A 22,200-nucleotide genomic window follows, 5' to 3' on the forward strand; every position below is an offset into this window, starting at 1 on the left:
AAATAAAGTTATGGATGTGATGGGTTGTGTGAGAGCACAAAAGGAGGAAAAGTGACAGTGGACTGGTGAGCAATCAAACAAACAGATACAAACTGTGGAATTGTAACAAATTGGAACAAATCTGGTGGCGCCACCCTTCCATCCAACACCAAGGAAAATAAAACACTTGAATTTAGAATAGCTTCTCAAATCCAGCAGGGTAGGCAAGGCAGGTAGTAATGGTACGTGGCAGATTATCCTCAGTCTCGAACAGTCCAAGTAGTGGTGCCAGGATCTGGCCGGCAGCAATAGATCCTAGCCCTTCAAAGCCACAGCACCAACAACAACCTCAAACATGTACCTTTTTCCTATCTACCTCTTGGGATCAGCCCCCTGATTGGGCAGAGGTGCTCACACCCATCCCTTTAATTATTTCTTACATACTACTCAAAAAATGAAGAAAGTCACTGAAGTCTAGTCTCTGGACAGTCTGGAAAGTTGTGTAACAGGGAAGAGCCCCCTGCAGAGAGGGGAAAAAAACAGCATACATACCCACCACCAGATGCAGGACAGGCAATGTTAATGGAGGTCTTGAGTACCTACCTCATCATTAGTGACTGGAATCGCAACAAAGTAATTTGGACGGAGTCTTTTATCACTAGAAATTTTATCAACATTATTCATTTGCACATTTGAGTTAGTTTCTCCTGAACCTTTTGTTCCATTTTCTTGAGATGGGTTATGTAGGATATCACACTCCATTTTAGGCTTATCAGCAGCTTCACTTGGTTGACAGTTCTCATCGCTTTCATTTTTGTTAAGACTTTCTTCTTTAATGCCTACAGTATGCAGTGATTGTTCTTGCATATGAGGATTTTTATTAATAGATGATTTTGTATCTCCAGTAACAAAACTTTCTGGCTTCATCTCTTCATCATATAATTGTTGTGTAATATTGTGAACGTTTAGAGTCTGATTTGTGGTTTGTGCGGTTTCTAAATTATGCACTTTCCCCTCACCTGGCAGAAGGTCAGGAGACCATTCTTTACCATTTTCAAGATTTTCTTCTTTCTCTTTACTAGTGTTCTGTCCAGTGTGTCTATTCTCTTGAGTAGTAATCCTCTTTTGTTTTACACTAGGACACCGATACTTTCTACAGTACCATTTTCTTTTCAAAATTGTTTTTTTCTTTCTTTTTTTGGTTCGTAAATTCATTTTAACTAAAACAGAAACAAACAGGAACAGTTAAGCAGGAATCGCTTTAGAAAAAAAAAAAATTGGGGGGGCGGGGTGGGGGTGTTGGGGGAGTTTTTGAGGAGTTTATTTTCCTAAACCTGTTTTGAGCCATGTAGACACAGTTTCTGCTCCAAAAATGCAATGAAAACCTGAACAGTAGCTGCATAAATCCTCCTTCAAATCTCAAAACTGATCAAAAACTTTTGAACTTAATTTTTTCTGCTCAGCAAAAAAACTGTGTGCACATACCCTTGAAGGATTTTTGAAAAGTTTTGAAAAACTTCTTCCCTGAAGAGATTTTTTGCAGCTTTTTGTTTGCACAAGGTTTTGTTTGAAGAGGTTTCTCTCAAAATCTACTTCAAAAGAAGTGACATGGACTCCCCCCGCCCCCCCAAAGGAATTTTTCAGAACCTCTTTAGGGAAAAAAAAGCTCTTTATTTGAATAATAAAGTGGATTTGCCATAGAATTGAGTTAGAAGGTTTTTCCAGAAAGAATTTGGAATGTTTCTTCATCAAAAAGTCTTGAAAAAAAACTGACAGCATAGCTTAAATGCTATGTGCACATGATGTCTCTTTCAGGCAGATTTCACCTGGAAACTGCCAGAAAAAGTGCCACAAAAAAAATTAACGCGCTAGAAATGTAAAAATGACATTCCTGTACACAAGTTCAGTATTTTGGTCACTTCTTTTAACTGGTTCAGGGTTCAGAAACGGTGCAGCAGTTAAAACTGGTAACTAGTGTTGAGCGAACATGCTCGACACTGCTCTGTACTCGCCCGAGCATCACGCTACTCGGGATGTTCGGCGAGCACCGAGCATTTCCGGGTTACTCGGGCGGGAGCTCGGGTCTCCGCCCTGCATGTTTGGCGCTCTTTACAGAGCCAATGAACATGCAGGGATTGCCAGCCAGTCACTGTAATGCCGCAGCCATGTTGTTTGTGGGCATTACAGTGATTGGCTGGCCGCACAGCGTCACCTCGAGTATTTAAAACCGGGCGCCGCCATCTTGGACACAGTCGCTCCGGATCAGACAGTGTAGGGACAGCGCTGCTGATTTAGGGAGAGATATATACTGCAAAATAGTTAGTGTAGGATCTGTAAAGGCTGCCAGATCAAACAAACAGTCCTTCTCAGGACTAATATCCATCCCAGGTATATCAGGCAGGCAGGCAGGCTGTATAGGAGACGCAGTGGTTATACCAGCAAACGCTGCATTACAGTCCTGTGTGCTGCTCCTGTTGCTGAACTTAGCTCCAGGTCCCGGGGGCCAGGAAAAATCCTTTTTTTTTTTTTTTTTATCTAAATCCTCTTTTTTTTTCCTCCTTCACAATGTACAAATACCCATCTTATTAACCTTTTGGTGTCCCCTCCCCCCCCCAAAAAAAAAAAAAAAAGTGTGCCTCTGATTTTTCAGACACAAATAGATCTGTTGAAAATAGTCTGGTGTAGGCCAGAGAAATACAAATGTGGTTTTGCAGTTCCACGGTTCAAACCTCTGTATTATCCACTTTTGGGCCATTTGTATCTAAAAAAAACAGTTTGAGTGTGTCGCTCACTGTTCAGCCACAAATATATATATATTCAAAAAAGTCTGGTATACACCAGTAAATTATAACTGTGGTTTTGCTGTTCCACTGTAAAACATCTCTATTATCCTGCTTTAGGCATTTTTTGCCGTAAAAAATAAATAGTGTCTCCTGATTGTTCTGACACAAATATATCTGTTGAAAATAGTCTGGTGTAGGCCCGACATCCCAGTGTGGTTTCGCAGTTCCACGGGTCAAATCGCTGTACTATCCAGTTTTGGGCCTTTGGTATCTAAAAAAAAAGCAGTTTGAGTGTGTTGCTCACTGTTCCGCCGCAAATATCTCTATTTAAAAAAGTGTGGTATACCCCAGTAAACAACTGTGGTTTTGCCACCCCACGGTAAAAAATCTCTTATTCAGGTTTTGGTAGTTTTTTCCGTAAAGAAAAACAGTAGTGTCTCCTGACTGTTGTGACACAAAAATATATCTGTTGAAAATAGTCTTGTGTAGGCCCGACATCCCAGTGTGGTTTCGCAGTTCCACGGGTCAAATCGCTGTACTATCCAGTTTTGGGCCTTTGGTATCTAAAAAAAAAGCAGTTTGAGTGTGTTGCTCACTGTTCCGCCGCAAATATCTCTATTTAAAAAAGTGTGGTATACCCCAGTAAACAATAACTGTGGTTTTCCTCTTCCGCGGTTCTAATATACTCTTTATTACCCTTTTTCCATTGATAGTGCAAGTGTAAGCTATTTTACTTCATTTACAATGGGCAAGGCGCGTGGCAAGGGACGTGGCAGTGGACGTTCTGATGATGGTTCGTGCAGAGGACGGGGCCGTGGCCAAGGTGAAAATGTGCCACAACCAACAGCCACATCTTCTCGCTCCCACTTCTTGACCGAATTACTAGGGAAGCACAGAACACCACCAGTATTGAGAACTGATCAGTGTGAACAGGTTATTAATTGGATAGCAGACAATAATTACAGTTACCTGGGCACCACCACCTCCGGTCTGTCTTCCACACGGTCAACTCTTAGTAGCCGTGAGTCTCGACCGCATACTCCTCCTCACCCTGATGCTCCTCCCTCCCACCATGCCGAGTGTCGTCAGACAGCAAGTGATCCCACACTTGGACACTCTGAAGAGCTGTTCACTGGTCCATTTCCATATTTGGGCCCCTCGCCTGCTCCGCTTGAAGTGGTGGAAGAGGAGATCCCATGTTGCGATGCCCAAATATTTGAACAGCCACGGCCACAGAAAGTCGACGTTGGCAATCTGTCACAAGAGGTGGACGATGACGAGACACAATTGCCAGGAAGAGAGGAGGAGGATCGTGGTGCGCAAGTGGAAGATCTAGTAACTGACCCAACGTGGAAGGAGGACATGCAGAGTGAGGCCAGCAGCACACAGGGGGAGGGAGGCAGAGTACCCCAAAAGGCAGGAAGAAGCAGTGTGGTAGCCGCAGACAGAAGGCAGGCAACCGTTCCCCGTAACACCAACACGAGGGACGTTGCCAGTACAAGCGGTAGGTCTTCCAGAGTCTGGAATTTTTTTAAAGACTCTGCTGATAACCCCAAAAAGGCCATATGTTCCACCTGCCATGCCAGCATCAGCAGGGGTGACAAAACTACCAGCCTGACCACCACCAGCATGATCAGGCACATGGCAGCAAAGCACCCGACTTTGTGGGGCGAAACCCAGGGTCCACGACCAGTGTCAGCGGGTGTCACCACTGCTTCTTCCACTGTTGTGCGTGCAATAGAACCCCCTGTTGTGTGTGCAAGCCAATCCCCTGTCCATACTGCATGTAAAGATGCCCCCTCCTCTCAGTCTTCACTTGTTATGGCAGTTTCTCAAGAAACAGCATCAACGTCCAAGTCCACGTCCCACCGCAGCGTTCAATTGTCCATATCCCAGACCTTTGAACGAAAATGGAAATTCGCTGCTAACGCCCCACAGGCCACAGTCCTAAATTCGCACATTTCACGACTGCTTGCATTGGAAATGCTGCCTTTTAGGCTGGTGGAGACGGAATCCTTCCGCAATAAAAGCAGGCAGATCTGTGGCTGAGACCGCTGAACCTACATCCCGACATGGTCGTGTGTGACAATGGCCGTAACCTGGTGGCGGCTCTGAGGCGAGGTGAGATCACACACGTACCATGCCTGGCTCATGTGCTTAACCTCGTGGTTCAGCGGTTTCTTAAATCGTACCCCGAGTTGCCAGATCTGCTCGTGAAAGTACGCCGCCTGTCAGCTCATTTTCGCAAGTCGGCTACAGCTTCCGCCGCCCTTGCTGTGTTGCAGCAGCGTTTGCAGCTTCCGGCACACCGACTGGTGTGTGATGTCCCCACACGTTGGAACTCTACCCTCCACATGTTGCAAAGGATTTGTGAGCAGAAGAGAGCAGTTGTGGAGTACCAGCTGCAACAAGGCCGTCGATATTCAGGTCAGACTCCACACATAAGACCTCAGGAGTGGACCTGGATGTCTGACATATGTACCATCCTGACAAACTTTGAGGAGGCCACCAAGATGGTGAGTGGTGATGACGCCATCATTAGTGTCAGCATCCCACTTGTCTGTCTTTTGCAACGCTCTCTGCAGAGAATTAAAGAGGAGGCATTGCAGCCAGAGTATGATGAGATGGATCAAGAAGCCGTAGCGGGCGATTACACACAGCCCAGCCTCATCACATCCCAACGTGCATTGGGGGACAATGAGGGAGAGGAGGAGGAGGAGGAGGAGGAGGAAGAACATGAGCTGCTATCATGCGCTGTAGACGGTAGTACCTGTACAAGTGTCATACCGTCGGTTCAGCGTGGGTGGCCTGAGGACAGGGGGGGAGGAGGAAGAGGAGGAGAGCATAGTCAGTCGTCATCTTGGTGAGGACACGGAAGTCTTGCCCGTTACCAGTCTGGCACGCATGGCTGACTATGTTACGCTGCCTTAACCGTGACCCTCGCTTTGTCAAAATATTGGGTGACAGTCATTACTGGTTGGTGACACTTGTAGACCGCCGCTACAAGGAGAACTTTCACTCTCTTATTCCTGAGGTGGAGAGGTCTACAAAAATGGGGCAATACCAGAAGGCCCTTGCTGCAGAACTCTTAAAAAAATTCCCATCTGAACACGCTAGCGGCAGAGGTCACAGTTCGTTGCCCAACCAAGGCGTACAGGCGAGAGAGATGCAACTCCAATCCAGCAGAGGCAGGGGAACACTGTCAATGTTCTGGGACAGTTTTCTGACACCCGCCCAGCTTACAGGCCCTGAGGCGCGGGGTACTCTCACAAGGAGTGGAAAGTTTCAAAAGATGGTGAGGGAGTGCCTTGCCGATCGTACCAGCGTCCTCCGTGATTCCTCTGGGCCTTTTAATTATTGGGTATCCAAGCTGGACACTTGGAATGAACTCGCTCTGTACGCCTTGGAGGTTCTGGCCTGCCCTGCCGCTAGCGTGTTATCGGAGCGTGTTTTTATTGCCGCTGGGGGAATTATAACTGATAAGCGCACTCGCCTGTCAACTGACAATGCTGACAAGCTGACCCTTATCAAAATGAACAAGGGCTGGATTGGGCCAGACTTCTCATCACCACCAAATGACAGCAGAGTAACATAAAGTCAAATCCACTGTGTTATTTCGAGAGGTGTATTCACATGCACCGCTTCACATCCACACATGGGTATACGCTTCCTCGTTTCGGCTGTTTAATCTTCTTCTCCTTATCCTCAGCCTCCACCACCACTATACCACCAGGGTGCCAGCATTCCAAGTTGCTCCGTCCTAATTTTTGGCAGCTTTTGCTGGGAAAGCATAAGCAAATACTATGGGAGACCCACTCCCCAATAATGGGACTTATGTTTGTAATATGCTGTACTGCATGTGACACGCCCCCTGGGCCGTGTGTACACGTGTGTGGGATACCCGGTGCCGGGTCTCTGGGGTTTGTAGTCTTCGTGGCGGTGACCCGGTCCCGTGGCTCAGGCTGGTCAAACCAGTGGCAGTCTTTCTTAGGTTTTGAGGTTAATTGTCCGACTGCGCCACCCGTGGATTGCGGTCAGGGAGTACCACCGCTGCGAGACAGACCGCTGAGGCTGGTGTTGGGTGCGCAGCATAGAATGGGATAACTCCCCTCGGGAGGAGTATAGCCTCAGGGCAGTGAGTGTGGATGATGGGGGTGATGGTGCACGAGCGCAGCAGGAACGACTCAGTCTTTGCAGTGCAGTTCAGGGTCTTTACTGATGATTATAAGGCAGACCCTCCCGGGAGTACTGGCTAGCATAAGAGGCCTGGTCAGTCTGTGAGCAAGCAGGAGTTCCCCTGGCCAGGTGGAGTTGTAGGCCTCCCCGTCTGTCTGCACTCTTCCTGGCTACCTTGCTGTAAGCGAGTAGAAGTAGCCCACGTCCCTGAGTGTACCGTGGAGTGCTCACCCGTATGGCTGGTGACTTGGGGCCTTCTGTTAGCCTCCGCTCCACGACGGCGGTGCTGGTCACTTGCTTGTGACTGAGCCTCCGGACTTCTATGGCCAGAGGACCTGAAATCCCCTGCCGGCTGGTTTCTGCTGCTGGATATATAAGTCCTCACAGCTTCGGTCTCCTGTGTCCGGTTCCTATTGTCTTCTGCCAGGGCGAGCTCTGCTCAGCTTCCAGCCCCTGGTCTTTAGCTCCTAGCTCCTACAGAGCTCCTTGCTGTTACTTTCCCTTGCTCTCACTCTGACTCTGACTGTTCTCTGTTCTCTGACTCACTCAACCCCGCCCCAGATCCAGTTTATAAGGGCAGAATTCTCCCCTCCCAGGACTGGGGCAGGAGGATGTTGCATGTTTAAGGGATCCTGACCAGGAAACCTCCCACTTGCTCTCCGACGTAATATCTCTATTAGTGTGGTGACCAGACCCCTGGGGTGCCACACATGGCTCTTGTAAGGGGCATTGCAGTTCCTCATAATTTTTGGAAAGCCTTCCATTCACTGCTTAGGCCAACAGTGCACGGGAGACCCAGTTGCTATAAATCGAAAAAAAGGTTTAGTTAACGCCCTCTGACCTCCATGTCATTTCCAAGGGGCATTGGAGTGGCTCGAAATTTTTGGTAGGCATTGCACTCACTGTATGCCCTATAACTGTGTAGCCGAACAGCTCCTTTTGTTACAGAAACATATCCTACAAGACATATCTGGTTGACTGGCCTGATATTGATGTGAATGGTCCCTGTTCCTCCTGCTCTTTCTCCTTTGTCACCACCTCATCCATCATTTATCACCTGAAGCTTTGTTTTAACGGGAGTCATAGAACTGGGATAGTAGCAGGAAAACATCCAGCAATCCTCGGAGGAGGTAGTTTATGCGCCAAAACGCGGACCACCTCAGGCCTAGCCACTACTACATACATGCGCTTGCATTCCAAGAAAACAAAGCAGATGCTAACTTCTATCATCATCATCATGCTCCTCACCTTGGCACTCTCAACTCCCCTGATGGAGAAGCCAGGGCCCACCGGAGGAGTCTGGTTCTCTGGTGGGCTCGTCCAATGCTGCCCTAAAGCAGGCCAGGCTAAGAAAAGTGTGGGGGAAGGTGACAGGAGAAATCAGGGCAGCTGGGGACCGAGTATGGACACCTGGCCGCCACCTGGTGGCTGGGGACCGAGCGTGGACACCCGGCCGCCGGGCGGCTGGGGACAGAGTATGGATACCTCGCTGCCGAAGCGGCCATGAGGTAGTGGCCAGCTTCGGCCTCCTCCAAACTAAAAGGCCCCATTTCAAGTGAAAGCTAGCAGTATGGTATTGCAGCATGCGGGTGGGTGGGTGGTTGGCTGCATATTTTCGCTTGCATTGCAAGGAATGGGGGAGGTACAATTGAACACTGCCCTGGGACAAGGACTTGCACGGGGATAGTTGCAAGTCTGCATCTTCTGATGCGGCAAGGATCACTTCTGATGGGCACACTTTTAGACAGTGACCTGGGGGTCAGAGATGCTTCCAGGGGTCTTCCCCATGCTGATCACTTTTCTTTTCAGCACTGTATGCATGTGTCACACAGCACATGGCCAGATAAGGTTGTAAAATGTTAAAATGACATTTCCCGGTGAACGCATTTGTCACGGTTGAAAGCAATACAAAAGTGCAAAAACGCATGAAAAATGCTACTTGTGAACATAGCCCAAGGTGTGGAGGAGTATTTTTGTTTTTGGTTATTTATTTTACCTTATACACAAGTTTTTACCGTAGAAAGGAAATTCCTTAACATATTTCACAGGAAAACCGTTTCAGTTTCGTTTTTGAACGTTTTATTGTGAGCCCGCAAAAGTGGCTTAATACCTCTGACCACGTTGTTGACAGCAGTGACCTGGGGGTCAGAAATGCTCCCAGGGGCGATCCCCATGCTGCCCCCATGTCTTTTGAGCACTGTCACTATCGTTTTGGGCACTTTTTAGGCTTTCTACAGACTGCCGGGGGTGCGGCCGCAAAAATGCTCGGGTCTCCCATAGACTAACATTGGGCTCGTTGCTCGGGTCGAGCACCCGAGTATCAAGGTAAGCTCGGCCCGAGCTTCGAGCACCCGAGCATTTTAGTGATGGCTCAACACCATCAGTCGTCATCTTGGTGAGGACACGGAAGTCTTGCCCGTTACCAGTCTGGCACCCATGGCTGACTTTATGTTACGCTGCCTTAACCGTGACCCTCGCATTGTCAAAATGTTGGGTGACAGTCATTACTGGTTGATGACACTTTTAGCCCCCCTCTACAAGGAGAACTTTCACTCTCTTATTCCGGAGTTGGAGAGGTCTACAAAAATGGGGCAGTACCAGAAGGCCCTTGCTGCAGAACTATTAAAAAAATTCCCATCTGAACACGATAGCGGCAGAGGTCACAGTTCGCTGCCCAACTAAGGCATACAGGTGAGAGAGACGCAACTCCAATCAAGCAGAGGCAGGGGAACACTGTCAATGTTCTAGGACAGTTTTCTGAGACCTGCCCAGCTTACAGGCCCTGAGGCGCAGGGTACTCTCACAAGGAGTGGAAAGTTTCAAAAGATGGTGAGGGAGTACCAGCGTCCTCCATAATTCCTCTGTGCCTTTTAATTATTGGGTATCCAAGCTGGACACTTGGAATGAACTCACTCTGTATGCCTTGGAGGTCCTGGCCTGCCCTGCCGCTAGCGTGTTATCGGAGCGTGTTTTTAGTGCCGCTGGGGGAATTATAACTGATAAGCACACTCGCCTGTCAACTGACAATTCTGACAAGCTGACCCTTATCAAAATGAACAAGGGCTGGATTGGGCCAGACTTCTCATCACCACCAAATGAAAGCAGAGTAACAAAGTCAAATCCACTGTGTTATTTCAGGAGGTGTATTCACATGCACCGCTTCACACCCACACATGGGTATACGCTTCCTCATTTCGGCTGTTTTTTGCTCTTCTCCTTATCCTCAGCCTCCACGACCACTATACCACCAGGGTCACCGTGGTCCATGTTGCCAGCATTGCAAGTTCCTCTGTCCTAATTTTTGGCAGCTTTTGCTTGGAAGGCATAGGCAAAGACTATGGGAGACCCACTCCCCAATAATGGGAATAATGTTTTTAATATGCTGTACTGCATGGCTCTTGTAAGGGGCATTAAAATCGTCTTGTTAAGCTACTGTGACCTCCACGTCTCTTCCAAGGGTCGTTAATATTGTCTTTTTATTCCACTGCGACCTCCACCACTCTTCCAAGGGGCATTAAAAGCGTCTTGTTAAGCTACTGTGACCTCCACCACTCTTCCAAGGGGCATTTAAACGGTCTTGTTAAACCACTCTGAACTCCACAGCTCTTCCAAGGGGCATTGACATGTTGTTTTTAATTACCTCTAACCTCCACGACTCTTGCAACGGGCATTGCATTTCCTCCTAATTTTTGTCAGCTTTTGCTTTTCAATGCATAGGCGAACACTAAGGGAGACCCACTCCCCAATAATGGGTAGAAGGTTTTTAATACGCTGTAATCCACGTCTGTTTCAAGGGGCATTGCAGTGCCTAATAATTTTTGGAAAGCCTTCCATTCCCTGCTTAGGCCAACAGTGTACAGGAGACCCAGTTGCTATAAATGGAAAAAACGGTTTAGTTAAGGCCCTCTGACCTCCATGTCACTTCCAAGGGGCATTGGAGTGCCTCAAAATTTTTGGTAGGCATTGCATTCACTGTATGCCTTATAACTGTGCAGCTGAACCGCTCCTTTTGGTACAGAAACATATCCTACAAGACATGTGTGGTTGGCTGGCCTGATATTGATGTGAATGGTCCCTGTTCCTCCTGCTCTTTCTCCTTTGCCACCACCTCATCCATCATTCATCATCTGAAGCTTTGTTTTAACGGGAGTCATAGAACTGGGATAGTAGCAGGAAAACATCCAGCAAACCTCGAAGGAGGTAGAATATGCGCCAAAACGCTGACCACCTCAGGCCTAGCTGCTACTACATACATGCGCTTGCATTCCAAGGAACAGAAAACTAAGGAGGTGGATGGCCTCATGATCATGAATAATTTACTCCTTGTGTAAGAGGCCGACCACTGCTGCTGTCTACCTCCTGAACTTTGTGTTGAAGCCTGATTGACCCAGGACCCGCAATCCTCTATGTCTGGAGGACGTGTTGCATCCCATTGTCCAACTGTGTCTCGGCTTCCACAATATTAACCCAGTGTGAAGGCGTCAGTGAGATGGACCATTCCTGGCCACATTCACTTGTCCACGTGTTTGTGGTTAGGCTGTCCTTCCCACTAAATGCACTGGGGAGGGCACAGGTAATGTTTTGGTATGCGCGCTTGTGTATAAGGCGCACCGGGACAAATAGGGGCGGCTGGGGACCATTTATGGACACCCGGCCACCCCCACGCGGCTGGGGACTGTGTGTGGGCACCCAGCCGCGGGGCGGCTGGGGACCAAGCGTGGACACCCAGCCGCTGGGCGGCTGGGGACTGAGTATGAATACCAGGCTACCGACGCAGCCATGACGTGGTGGCCAGATTCCACCTCCACATGCCTAAAAGGCCCAATTTCAAGTGCAAGCAAGCTAGCAGTATGGTATTGTAGCCTGGGGGTGGGTGGGTGGCAGGCAGCATACTTGCGCTTGTATTGCAAGTTATGGGGGAGGTACAATTGAACACTGCCCTGGGACAAGGACTTGCACGGGGATAGTTGCAAGTCTGCATCTTCTGATGCGGCAAGGATCACTTCTGATGGGCACACTTTTAGGCAGTGACCTGGGTGTCAGAGATGCTTCCAGGGGTCTTCCCCATGCTGTTCCCATGTCTTTTTAGCACTGTATGCATGTGTCACACAGCACATGGTCAGATAAGGTTGTAAAATGTTAAAATGACATTTCCCGGTGAATGCATTTGTCACGGTTGAAAGCAATACAAACGTGCAAAAACGCATAAAAAATGCTACTTGTGAACATAGCCCAAGGTGTGGAGGAGTATTTTTGTTTTTGGTTATTTATTTTACCTTATACACAAGTCTTTACCCTGGAAAGGATGTTCCTTAACCCCTTTCCGACCTGGTCAGTAATAGTACGCACCAGGTCAGGAAGGCCGGTTCAGCGGGGGCTCCGGCGGTGAGCCCGCACTGAAGCGAGCACATGTCAGCTGATTATTGGAATCGCAATCCACCCGCGGCTGTTAACATGTTAAATCTCTGACAGTGGCATTTAACTCGCGCTTCCGGGAGTCCTAAGCCCCGCCCATCAGTGACCCCGTCACGTGATCGCGGGTCACCAATGGGTGGGCATGACAACTCAGGGTCTGCAGCAGACGCCTGTGGTTGTCATGTCTCAATTGCTATGAGCGCCACCTAGTGGTCAGCGCTCATAGCAAGTGAGCATTTCTCCTGCATACAAGCGATCTGCTCATCGCTTGTATGCAGTAGAAGCAATCAGACAACTGCTGCTTCTAGTCTCCTCTGGAGACTATAGAAGCAAGCAGAAAGTGTAAAAAAAGTTTTTAAAAAAATAAAAAAAATAAAAAATATATAAAAGTTTAAGTCACCCCCCTTTCGCCCCATTCAAAATAAAATATATATATATTAAAAAAAAACACATACACATATTTGGTATCGCCGCGTTCAGAATCGCCCGATCTATCAATATAAAAGAAGAATTAATACAATCAGTAAAATGCGTAACGAGAAAAAAACTTTAAACGCCAGAATTAAGTTTTTTTGGTCACTACAACTTTGCAATAAAATGCAATAACGGGCGATCAAAACATTGGATCTACCCCAAAATGGTATAAATAAAAAAGTCAGCCCGGCACGCAAAAAATAAGCCCTCACCTGGTCCCAGATCCCGAAAAATGGAGAAGCTAAGGGTCTCGGAAAATGGCGTCATTTTTTTTTCTTTTTTTTAGCAAGCTTTGGATTTTTTTTTCACCACTTAAATAAAAAAGAACCTATACATGTTTGGTGTCTATGAACTCGTAACAACCTGGAAAATAATGATGGCAGGTCAGTTTTAGCAATCTGTGAACGTGGTAAAAAAAGGACCCAAAAAACAACTGTGGAATTGCATTTTTTTTGCAGTTTCACTGCACTTGGAATCCCATTTTCCAGCACACGATATGGTAAAACCAGTGATGGTGTTTAAAAGTACAACTCATCCCGCAAAAAATAAGCCCTCACATGGCCATATTGAACCAAAATTAAAAAAGTTCTGGCTCTGGGAAGAAGGGGAGCAAAAAAGGAAAACACAAAAACAGAAAGACCCATGGTCGTTAAGGGGTTAACATATTTCACAGGCAAGCACTTTCACTTTCGTTTTTGAATGTTTTATTGTGAGCCTGTAAAAGTGGCTTAATACCTCTGACCACGTTGTTGACAGCAGTGACCTGGGGGTCAGAAATGCTTCCAGGGGCGATCCCCATGTTGTCCCCATGTCATTTGAGCACTGTCACTATCGTTTTGAGCACTTTTTAGGCTTTCTACAGACTGCCGGGGGAGCCGCCGCAAAAATGTTCGGGTCTCCCATAGACTAACATTGGGCTCGTTGCTTGGGTCGAGCACCCGAGTATCACAGTGAGCTCGGCCCGAGCTTCGAGCACCCGAGCATTTTAGTGCTCGCTCAACACTACTGGTAACATGTTTACTTTTCAGGCAACTGTCTGGAAGCCGCACACATTTTATAATTAAACAATAATGAAAGATGAACGCTTCAGAGATGAAACAAAAGAAAAAACAAAAACAAAAAACTGACAATACTAACAATGAAGCCACTTCAAGAAAAAGGCTACTGGCTTTTCCCTGAAGCAGCTTTGCAAAGGAGAACCTTGGTGGCTCCGCCGTTGGAATAAAGACATTGTGTGCACATACCCTAAGAGAGTGCTATACCTTCTCATAACTTTAACAAACATGCTTTAAGCTATAGCTTTTCAACTTGTGGTATGTGTACCCAATGGGCCATAACTCAAAGTATTTCTACTGCTCTCATTCAGTACTTTTAACGCAAAGCACAGCATGTTCCCAGTGCATTGAGAGTACTTTGATGCCTTTTAGATAAGTAGGGTGCACTTGATTTATAAACTATAACAGTGTTTTACATTATTTTTATATTCCCCACAAGAAATTAGTGGGTGGCCACTAGTTTTAAGGGTGGACAGAAAAAGGGAACATTTAAATTTCGCACCTGCACTGCCCTAGCCACAGGCAGCGCTTTCGCAACTTGATTTCACGAAGAGGCTTCAGTAAGATGGCACCAGTGGTGGCGAAATGTGCAGATTGAATTTTCAGCTCAGTAACAAGCCAAGATCTCAATCTGTGCATTTGCCGGCAGAGGTGACATTTTCCTGATGATTGTGAGAAGGTCAATCTGCGCAAACACCGTCCATGGCCAAGACGGGGCAAGCACTAAATTAAAAAAGGGAGAGGATAAAAGACACCAGAGGCAGAAGAGGGGCCGTGGCAGAGCCAAAGACCCTACCCACTGTCCCGCCCCACAGTCTAGCCCCCATGCACGAAGACCAAAACTTCTAATTATGATTTTAAAACAAAACAGACCGCGGATTTCTTCACTGAATGTATGCACTAAATAAGTATAGCAGAGCCAATATGGGCATAGCTTTAGTTTCATATGCATAACCTTGATGACGAGTTCTCTTTAAAAGGTTCGCCTATCCAATATGGGGCGTGGTATAATAACGTTGTTAATGATGTAATTTTCTGCTCATAGGTTCTGCATAATGATATAAGGATTGGATGTACATTAAATATTTAGAACAAATTAGTTTTGAATGCTCATTTAATACGTCTGGACAAGACATGAGGGGATTAGACAATGTTTGAATTCTCCTACTCATGCAGATTTTCCCAGTAAATCCAGTTTTCAGAAATTCTCTGCAATTTGAATGCCCTTCATTATGCCCTGGGCAGGGAGCAGCAAGATAAGTATGATTTTTTGTTGTTTTTGTTTTTTAAACGCAATCTTTTGCAATCCCTCTATTGTTAAGAAAGATTGCAGAACGAATTACAAAAATAATGTGGAGAAAAGCCCAAAAAAAGCCATATTCTCGAGAACTTATACAGAGTATTTTTGTAAAATCTGAACAGAATTCAATTCCAATCTAATACATTCATTCATCTGTAGTCTGAACTATGTTTTAAAACATATCAAAAAAAGGTTTCAAATTCTGGATTAACAATTTAAAAAAGGGATATAGCGTTTTCCACAGTGAATCATTAAATTAGTAGAGTTATATCCTCTACACTTTGAATTGCGCAGTGGTAGCCATGCAATTAAAAATTCAAGGCTCCCTGCACAAATAGCCTAGGCTACAATGATGGCATAAATGCGTTACTTCTATATCTTAATATATCTATATCTATCTATCTATATATATATATATACACACATACATACATACACACACACTGCTCAAAAAAATAAAAGGAACACTTAAACAACAGAATATAACTCCAAGTAAATCAAACTTCTGTGAAATCAAACTGTCCACTTAGGAAGCAACACTGATTGACAACCAATTTCACATGCTGTTGTGCAAATGGAATAGACAATAGATGGAAATTATTGCCAATTATCAAGACACCCTCCATAAAGGGGCTGTTCTGCAGGTGGGGACCACAGACCGCATCTCAGTACCAATGCTTTCTGGCTGATGTTTTGGTCACTTTTGAATGTTGGTTATGCTTTCACACTCGTGGTAGCATGAGACGGACTCTACAACCCACAGAAGATGCTCAGGTAGTGCAGCTCATCCAGAATGTCACATCAATGAGAGCTGTAGCAAGAAGGTTTGCTGTGTCTGTCAGCGTAGTGTCCAGAGGCTGGAGGTGCTACCAGGAGACAGGCCAGTACACCAGGAGACGTGGAGGGGGCCGTAGGAGGGCAACAACCCAGCAGCAGGACCACTACCTCCACCTTTGTGCAAGGAGGAACAGGAGGAGTGTAACATACCTGGCGGCGTCCTTGCATGGTGGTCCATCTCCCACTGTGCAAGAGCGCGCACTTGATCTCCAGTCCAGAATGTCTCTCTGGCTTCCCTCCTTGCTGTCTGTTTGTCTGTTTTGGCTGCATAGGGCGACGCCCGCTGAACTTCCTGTTTCTTGTACCTTCTGCGGACACGCCCCTGTTGCACCTTCAGCCTATTGCTGTCCATCTTTGGGTATTTATACCACCTTCTTCCTCAAGATGGCGCCTGAGCATAGTGTTTCATTCAGTGTGTGCTTGCACTCTGAAGATGCCAGGTCCTGTTCTTTGTCTCCTGTCTTGCGGTATCAGTTCCCGTGTCTGAACTGAGTCCTGTCTGTGTCTCCTGCCTTGTGGTATCAGTTCCCGTGTCTGAGCGGAGTCCTGTCTTTGTCTCCTGCCTTGCGGTATCCGTTCCTGTGTCTGAACTGAGTCCTGTCTGTGTACTCTTGCCTGCTGCCTTTCCTGGAGGCTGTATTTCCAGGCCTGTCTGAACACGCTCCTAGCCTGCTCCTCCCGCCTTCTAGGGGCCGATTACCTAGATCCGTTCCTGTATCTTGTCTGTCCTGTATGAACACGCTCCTTGCCTGTTTGTCCCGCCTCTCTGGGGGCCGATTACCCAGACCTGCTCCTGTATCTTGTCTGTTCTGTCTGAACACGCTCCTTGCCAGTTCGTCCCACCTCTCTGGGGGCCGTATTCCCAGACCCGCTCCTGTGTCCCACTCCTGTGTCGGTCTCGTCCGTACACTCAGTTCCAGTCTGTACTCTCTCCTATCTTTCATCTGTCTTTTCTCTATGTCCGTTCCTTTTTCTGCAGAGTCTGAACTCGTACCTAACTCCTGCCTGTTGTCTCTGTACTCCCGTTTGTGAGTTTGTGGTCCACTCGCTACTTCACTGCAAGTACCCTGTGGGTGTCTGGCTCTGCCTTTCCCTTCCTGTCTGTTCCGTGTGAACAGAGCCCTGTCCCCCCCTACTCAGCCTTGCCTGCTCTGACTCCTTTGCTCACTGCTCCGGCGGTTCTAGCCTGCTCTGACTCCTTTGCTCACCGCTCCGGCGGTTCTAGTCTGCTCTGACTCCTTTGCTTACCGCTCCGGCGGTTCTAGCCTGCTCTGACTCCTTTGCTCGCTGCTCCGGCAGCCTTGCTCCGCTCTGACCCTTTTGCTCGCTGCTCCGGCAGTCTCGCTCCACTCTTGCTCACCGCTCCAGCCGGCCTCGTCCTGCTTTACTCTTGCTCACTGCTCCAGCAGTCTCGCTCAGCTTTGATCCTTTGTTCACCGCTCCTGGCGGCCTTGTCCTGCTCTACTCTTGCTCACCGCTCCAGGCGGCCTTGTCCTGCCCTGTTCTCGCTCACCTCTCTGGGCGGCCTCACTCTGCTGTGTTGGTCCGCCACATCTGTGGCTCTGTTCCTGAGTCCCAGTGTGTACTGGGTCCTATCCCGCCAGTGTCCCTACCTGCTAGTGCCTCCCTGTCTGCACTCTAGCTGTGCTTGCCTGTACCCCTATGCCTGTATTGTTCCTGAGTCCCAGTGTGTACTGGGTCCTATCCCGCCTGTGTACCTACCTGCTAGTGCCTCCCTGTCTGCACTCTAGCTGTGCTTGCCTGTACCCCCCTGCCTGCTTACCCGCCTGCCTGCATACCAGTCGTGCCTGCCTATACCCACCAGTCTGTGTGCCAGCCTACCAGTCTGTTCCTGTATTCCCCTGTGTGGGTCAACAGCCGTGTCCGGGCTCTGTCCTGGAGTAGCACCTGGTCCCTCTGCTCGGTTCCTCCTTGGTGCACTGGCGTCGTATGCCGTCGTGCGACCCTGGTCGGATCGGGTGAATACCTAGTTAAGCCCCTCCAGGCATTCACTCTCCGGCACGGTCCAGTGGAATCACTACAATCACACGCACACGCCGCTCAGCCCGGGCGTGTGCATAACAAGGAGTACTGCCCGAGCCCTGCAAAATGACCTCCAGCAGGTCACAAATGTGCATGTGTCTGCACAAACGGTTAGAAACCGACTCCTTGACGGTGGTATGAGGGCCCGACGTTCACAGATGGGGGTTGTGCTCACAGCCCAACACCGTGCAGGACGCTTGGCATTTGCCACAGAACACCAGGATTGGCAAAGTCGCCACTGGTGCCCTGTGCTCGTCACAGATAAAAGCAGGTTCACACCGAGCACATGTGACAGACGTGACAGTCTGGAGACGCCGTGGAGAGCGATCTGCTGCCTGCAACATCCTTCAGCATGACCGGTTTGGCAGTGGGTAAGTAATGGTGTGGGGTGGCATTTCTTTGGAGGGCCGCACAGCCCTTCATGTACTCGCTAGAGGTAGCCTGACTGCCATTAGGTACCGAGATGAGATCCTCAGACCCCTTATGAGACCATATGCTGGTGCGGTTGGCCTTGGGTTCCTCCTAATGCATGACAATGCCAGACCTTATGTGGCTGGAGTGTGTTAGCAGTTCCTGCAAGATGAAGGCATTGAAGCTATGGACTGGCCCGCCTGTTCCCCAGACCTCAATCCGATTGAGCACATCTGGGACATCATGTCTCGCTCCATCCAGTGTCACGTTGCACCACAGACTGTCCAGGAGTGGGCAGATGCTTTAGTCCTGGTCTGGGAGGAGATCCCACAGGAGACCACCCGCAACCTCATCAGGAGCATGTAGGAAGGTCATACAGGCACGTGGAGGCCACACATAATACTGAGCCTCATTTTGACTTGTTTTAAGGACATTACATCAAAGTTGGATCAGCCTGTAGTGTGCTTACACTTTAATTTTGGGGGTGACTCCAAATCCAGGCCACCATTGGTTAATAAATTTGATTTTCATTTATGATTTTTGTGTGATTTTGTAGTCCGCACATTCAACTTTGTACAGAACAAAGTATTCAATGAGAATATTTCATTCATTCAGATCTAGGATGTGTTATTTGTGTGTTCCCTTTATTTTTTTGAGCAGTGTATATATAGTGACAAATTCATTGACAAAGTACTGGAGGGGAGATATGTTTCGCTGAGGCTATTCGCTTCTGTTATGTGAAACCTAGAAGTTTGCTCCAGCATACTATGTGTCTAGGGGTTAATCAGCCATTTTTAATGGGCTAGGATTTTATGTGAACATCTGTAGAGAGGGTGGGAGGCTGTTCAACATATCTCCACCTCAGAGTGTGGCCTGTGCTATAAATAGCCAGCCTTTTGAATCAGTTTTCGGTAGGGCTGGAGAGGAACTCCAGTGCTTGGTGTCCTGACAAGGAAAAGCTGAACCCTTTGTTTGCTAAACTCTGAGCGGGCAGATCCCCGCTACCACAAGTACTGTGCTTTGTGCTTTCCCTTGGTTTTCTTTTCCTGCTTTTGCTTAAAGAGCCGTGTTTATTTTTACTTCACCACGGTTTATGCTACCTGTATAATAAACCTGGAAAGAATTTAAAGAGACAGTGTTCCCGTATCTACCACAGATGCTGTCGAATGAGCCGATCTACCACTATATATGCTGCAAATTCCTAAACATCCACTAGTGAAGGCAGCAGAAATCCAGCAAAACAGTCAGACCTCTGTTTAAATTAGAAAAACATACAAGAAGCAAAATGAACATAAACCCTGCTGTAAGTAAATAAAAAGCAAGTGCATTTAAATGAAATAGGTTTCTTAGTACCACGGTTACACAAAAATAGTATATAAGCTATCCCACCATCGACAAGGTGAACCCATTTGGGATAGTCCTACACGGTCTAATATTAAAAACATTACCATGTGTCAAAGTTGACCTCTGTGTGAATAAGGGCAGACAAAGGACTGGGTCCCGAACTATGAACACCAGCCAAGGGAAGCTTTTTAAATGTATTATCTAGCTCTATGAAGGGAGATCACATGCAGGTTTGCACAGAATGCAAAAAATACAAAGAAAAAAACAGAATTTGACCTTGATTTCAGGTGGCATACATGCAGCACATAAATGCATGTTTCACAATGGCCATGAATCAGAAACACCTACCCAGTCCTTTGCCTGCCCTTATTCACACAGAGGTCAACTTTGACACATGGTAAGGTTTTTAATATTAGACAGTGTAGGACCATCCCGACCAGGTTCACCTTGTCGATGGTAGGATGGCTTATATACTATTTTTGATCAAAAACAGTGTTACTAAGAACCCTAATTTATTTAAATGCACTTTCTTTTTATTTATATACAGCAGGGTTTATGTTCATTTGGCTTCTTCTAGGTTTTTCTGACTCATGGCCATTGTGAAACATGCATTTATGTGCTGCATGTATATCAACTGAAACCAAGCTCAAATTCTGTGTTTTTTCTCTGTTTAAATTAATAATAATAATAATAATAATAATAATAATAAACAACAGCTCTGGTGGTGATGAAAAAAGAAAGAAATGATGAACATGGTTCACTAAGGTAGCTTTTAGCCAACATTAGCAATGGAACATATAAAAGGAGAAAATTCCGGTGAGCACTTATATTTTCCTGTTTTTGCATCTCTTCCTGACTTTAGTTGAAAAAAAAAAAACCTGCATCAAAAGACTGTTGTCCTTTCCACTCCCCATTAAAAAAAAAAAAAAAACATACTGGCTAAATGGGACAAAACAAAATGTAATCTATCGTTTTCTGTGTTACAACTCCTAACCAGCAGGTCCTGAAACCATTCAGTGGGTGTATTTAGCGCTAAGCAGGTCTTTTATTCCACATTCATCCAAATAGATGTCCTAGTTGAGGTCTTGTCCTAGTCTCAAATTTCACTTTTAATTATCCTAATTAGTTAATGTCTTAAAGAAAAACCTTTATCTTTTAGTTGCAGATTGCTAGAGATCAATTATGTATGCCTCATGAGTTTAAAAGGAATATTAGTGTAAGAAGCACATAGCAAAATATAACTCAGACAGAAAAGACAATTCATGCTTTCTGGTATTACTACTGAAGACTGATGTTTTGACATACTTTCAAACACTTTTGAAATGTCTTCTTCAAAGAATGGAAGTTCTAGTAATTCAGATTCTGCCTTGAAACAGCTGCACATTCCTATGAAGAAGAAAGTGAGTTAATAATTTATACGCTCTGTACTGTGGAGATAGCTACATGTTATTAGTAAAGGAAAAATCATTAAATCACCAATCTGATACCCATTTACTTCCATGTAGAAAGGCAGATCTAGATACTAGAACTTAAAATGTCCCCAAAGGCCAGATTATTGCTGGTGATCGATTTATTTTAGTAAAGACAATATATAGTAAATGTGATTCTCTGCTCTAACAAGGGTCTTAATGGACCATACCCCCAAAAAATTTTAGAAATGTGCCGTTACATTACCAAAAAGTTAAATATTGGGAAAAAAAAAAAAATCTACTTTATGTACCACTATTGAGTACTAAATAATATTAACCAAAGCATGTAGAAGATCTACCACTGAAAAATCAAGAATCATTTGTTTGGGAAAAGTGAATATAGATCACAGGTTTGTACACAGTAGATCTTCCATTCATAGCGCAATAAGTGAAATATGTGGCAAACTGTTGCAGTTTTTACTCTACAGAAATGTCATAGTTAATATGTCCTTCGTGACCTTGTACCTTTAACCTGTACCGTACCTTTAAGACTGCCCTTAAACTTCAAGGAAAAAAATAATCAACAGCGTTTAAGAAAATTAAACTCTATCTAGCCATTAATAACTATAAAGAGGAACTTAAGCCTTAAAAGGAAAATCCTTTTTTTTCTTCCCTATGGGAGAGTAAAATGATTGGAATCGGGGTCTCTGCCCCTACGTGTCACTTACTGGGCTGTTTGCTGCTGTTTAGATAAAATCACTGTTTTATCAGCTATAGATCTATCTGCTTTCTAGACACTGACAACTTTCTGCATAAACTGTGAATAAACAGAAAGATGCCAATCAGTGATAGGGCAAGATTATACTGAGCTCATGAACATGGATGACTACGTCAGCCAGTTTACTAGTCTTCTAGTGATAACCTCCTGATGATTTTATCAAAACTACAGTAAGCAGCGCAGTAAGTGACATATC

Source organism: Phyllobates terribilis, unplaced genomic scaffold, assembly GCF_046119375.1.
Source record: "Phyllobates terribilis strain yellow unplaced genomic scaffold, ASM4611937v1 Scaffold_4__5_contigs__length_816908805, whole genome shotgun sequence".
NCBI classification, from domain to species: Eukaryota; Metazoa; Chordata; class Amphibia; order Anura; family Dendrobatidae; genus Phyllobates; species Phyllobates terribilis.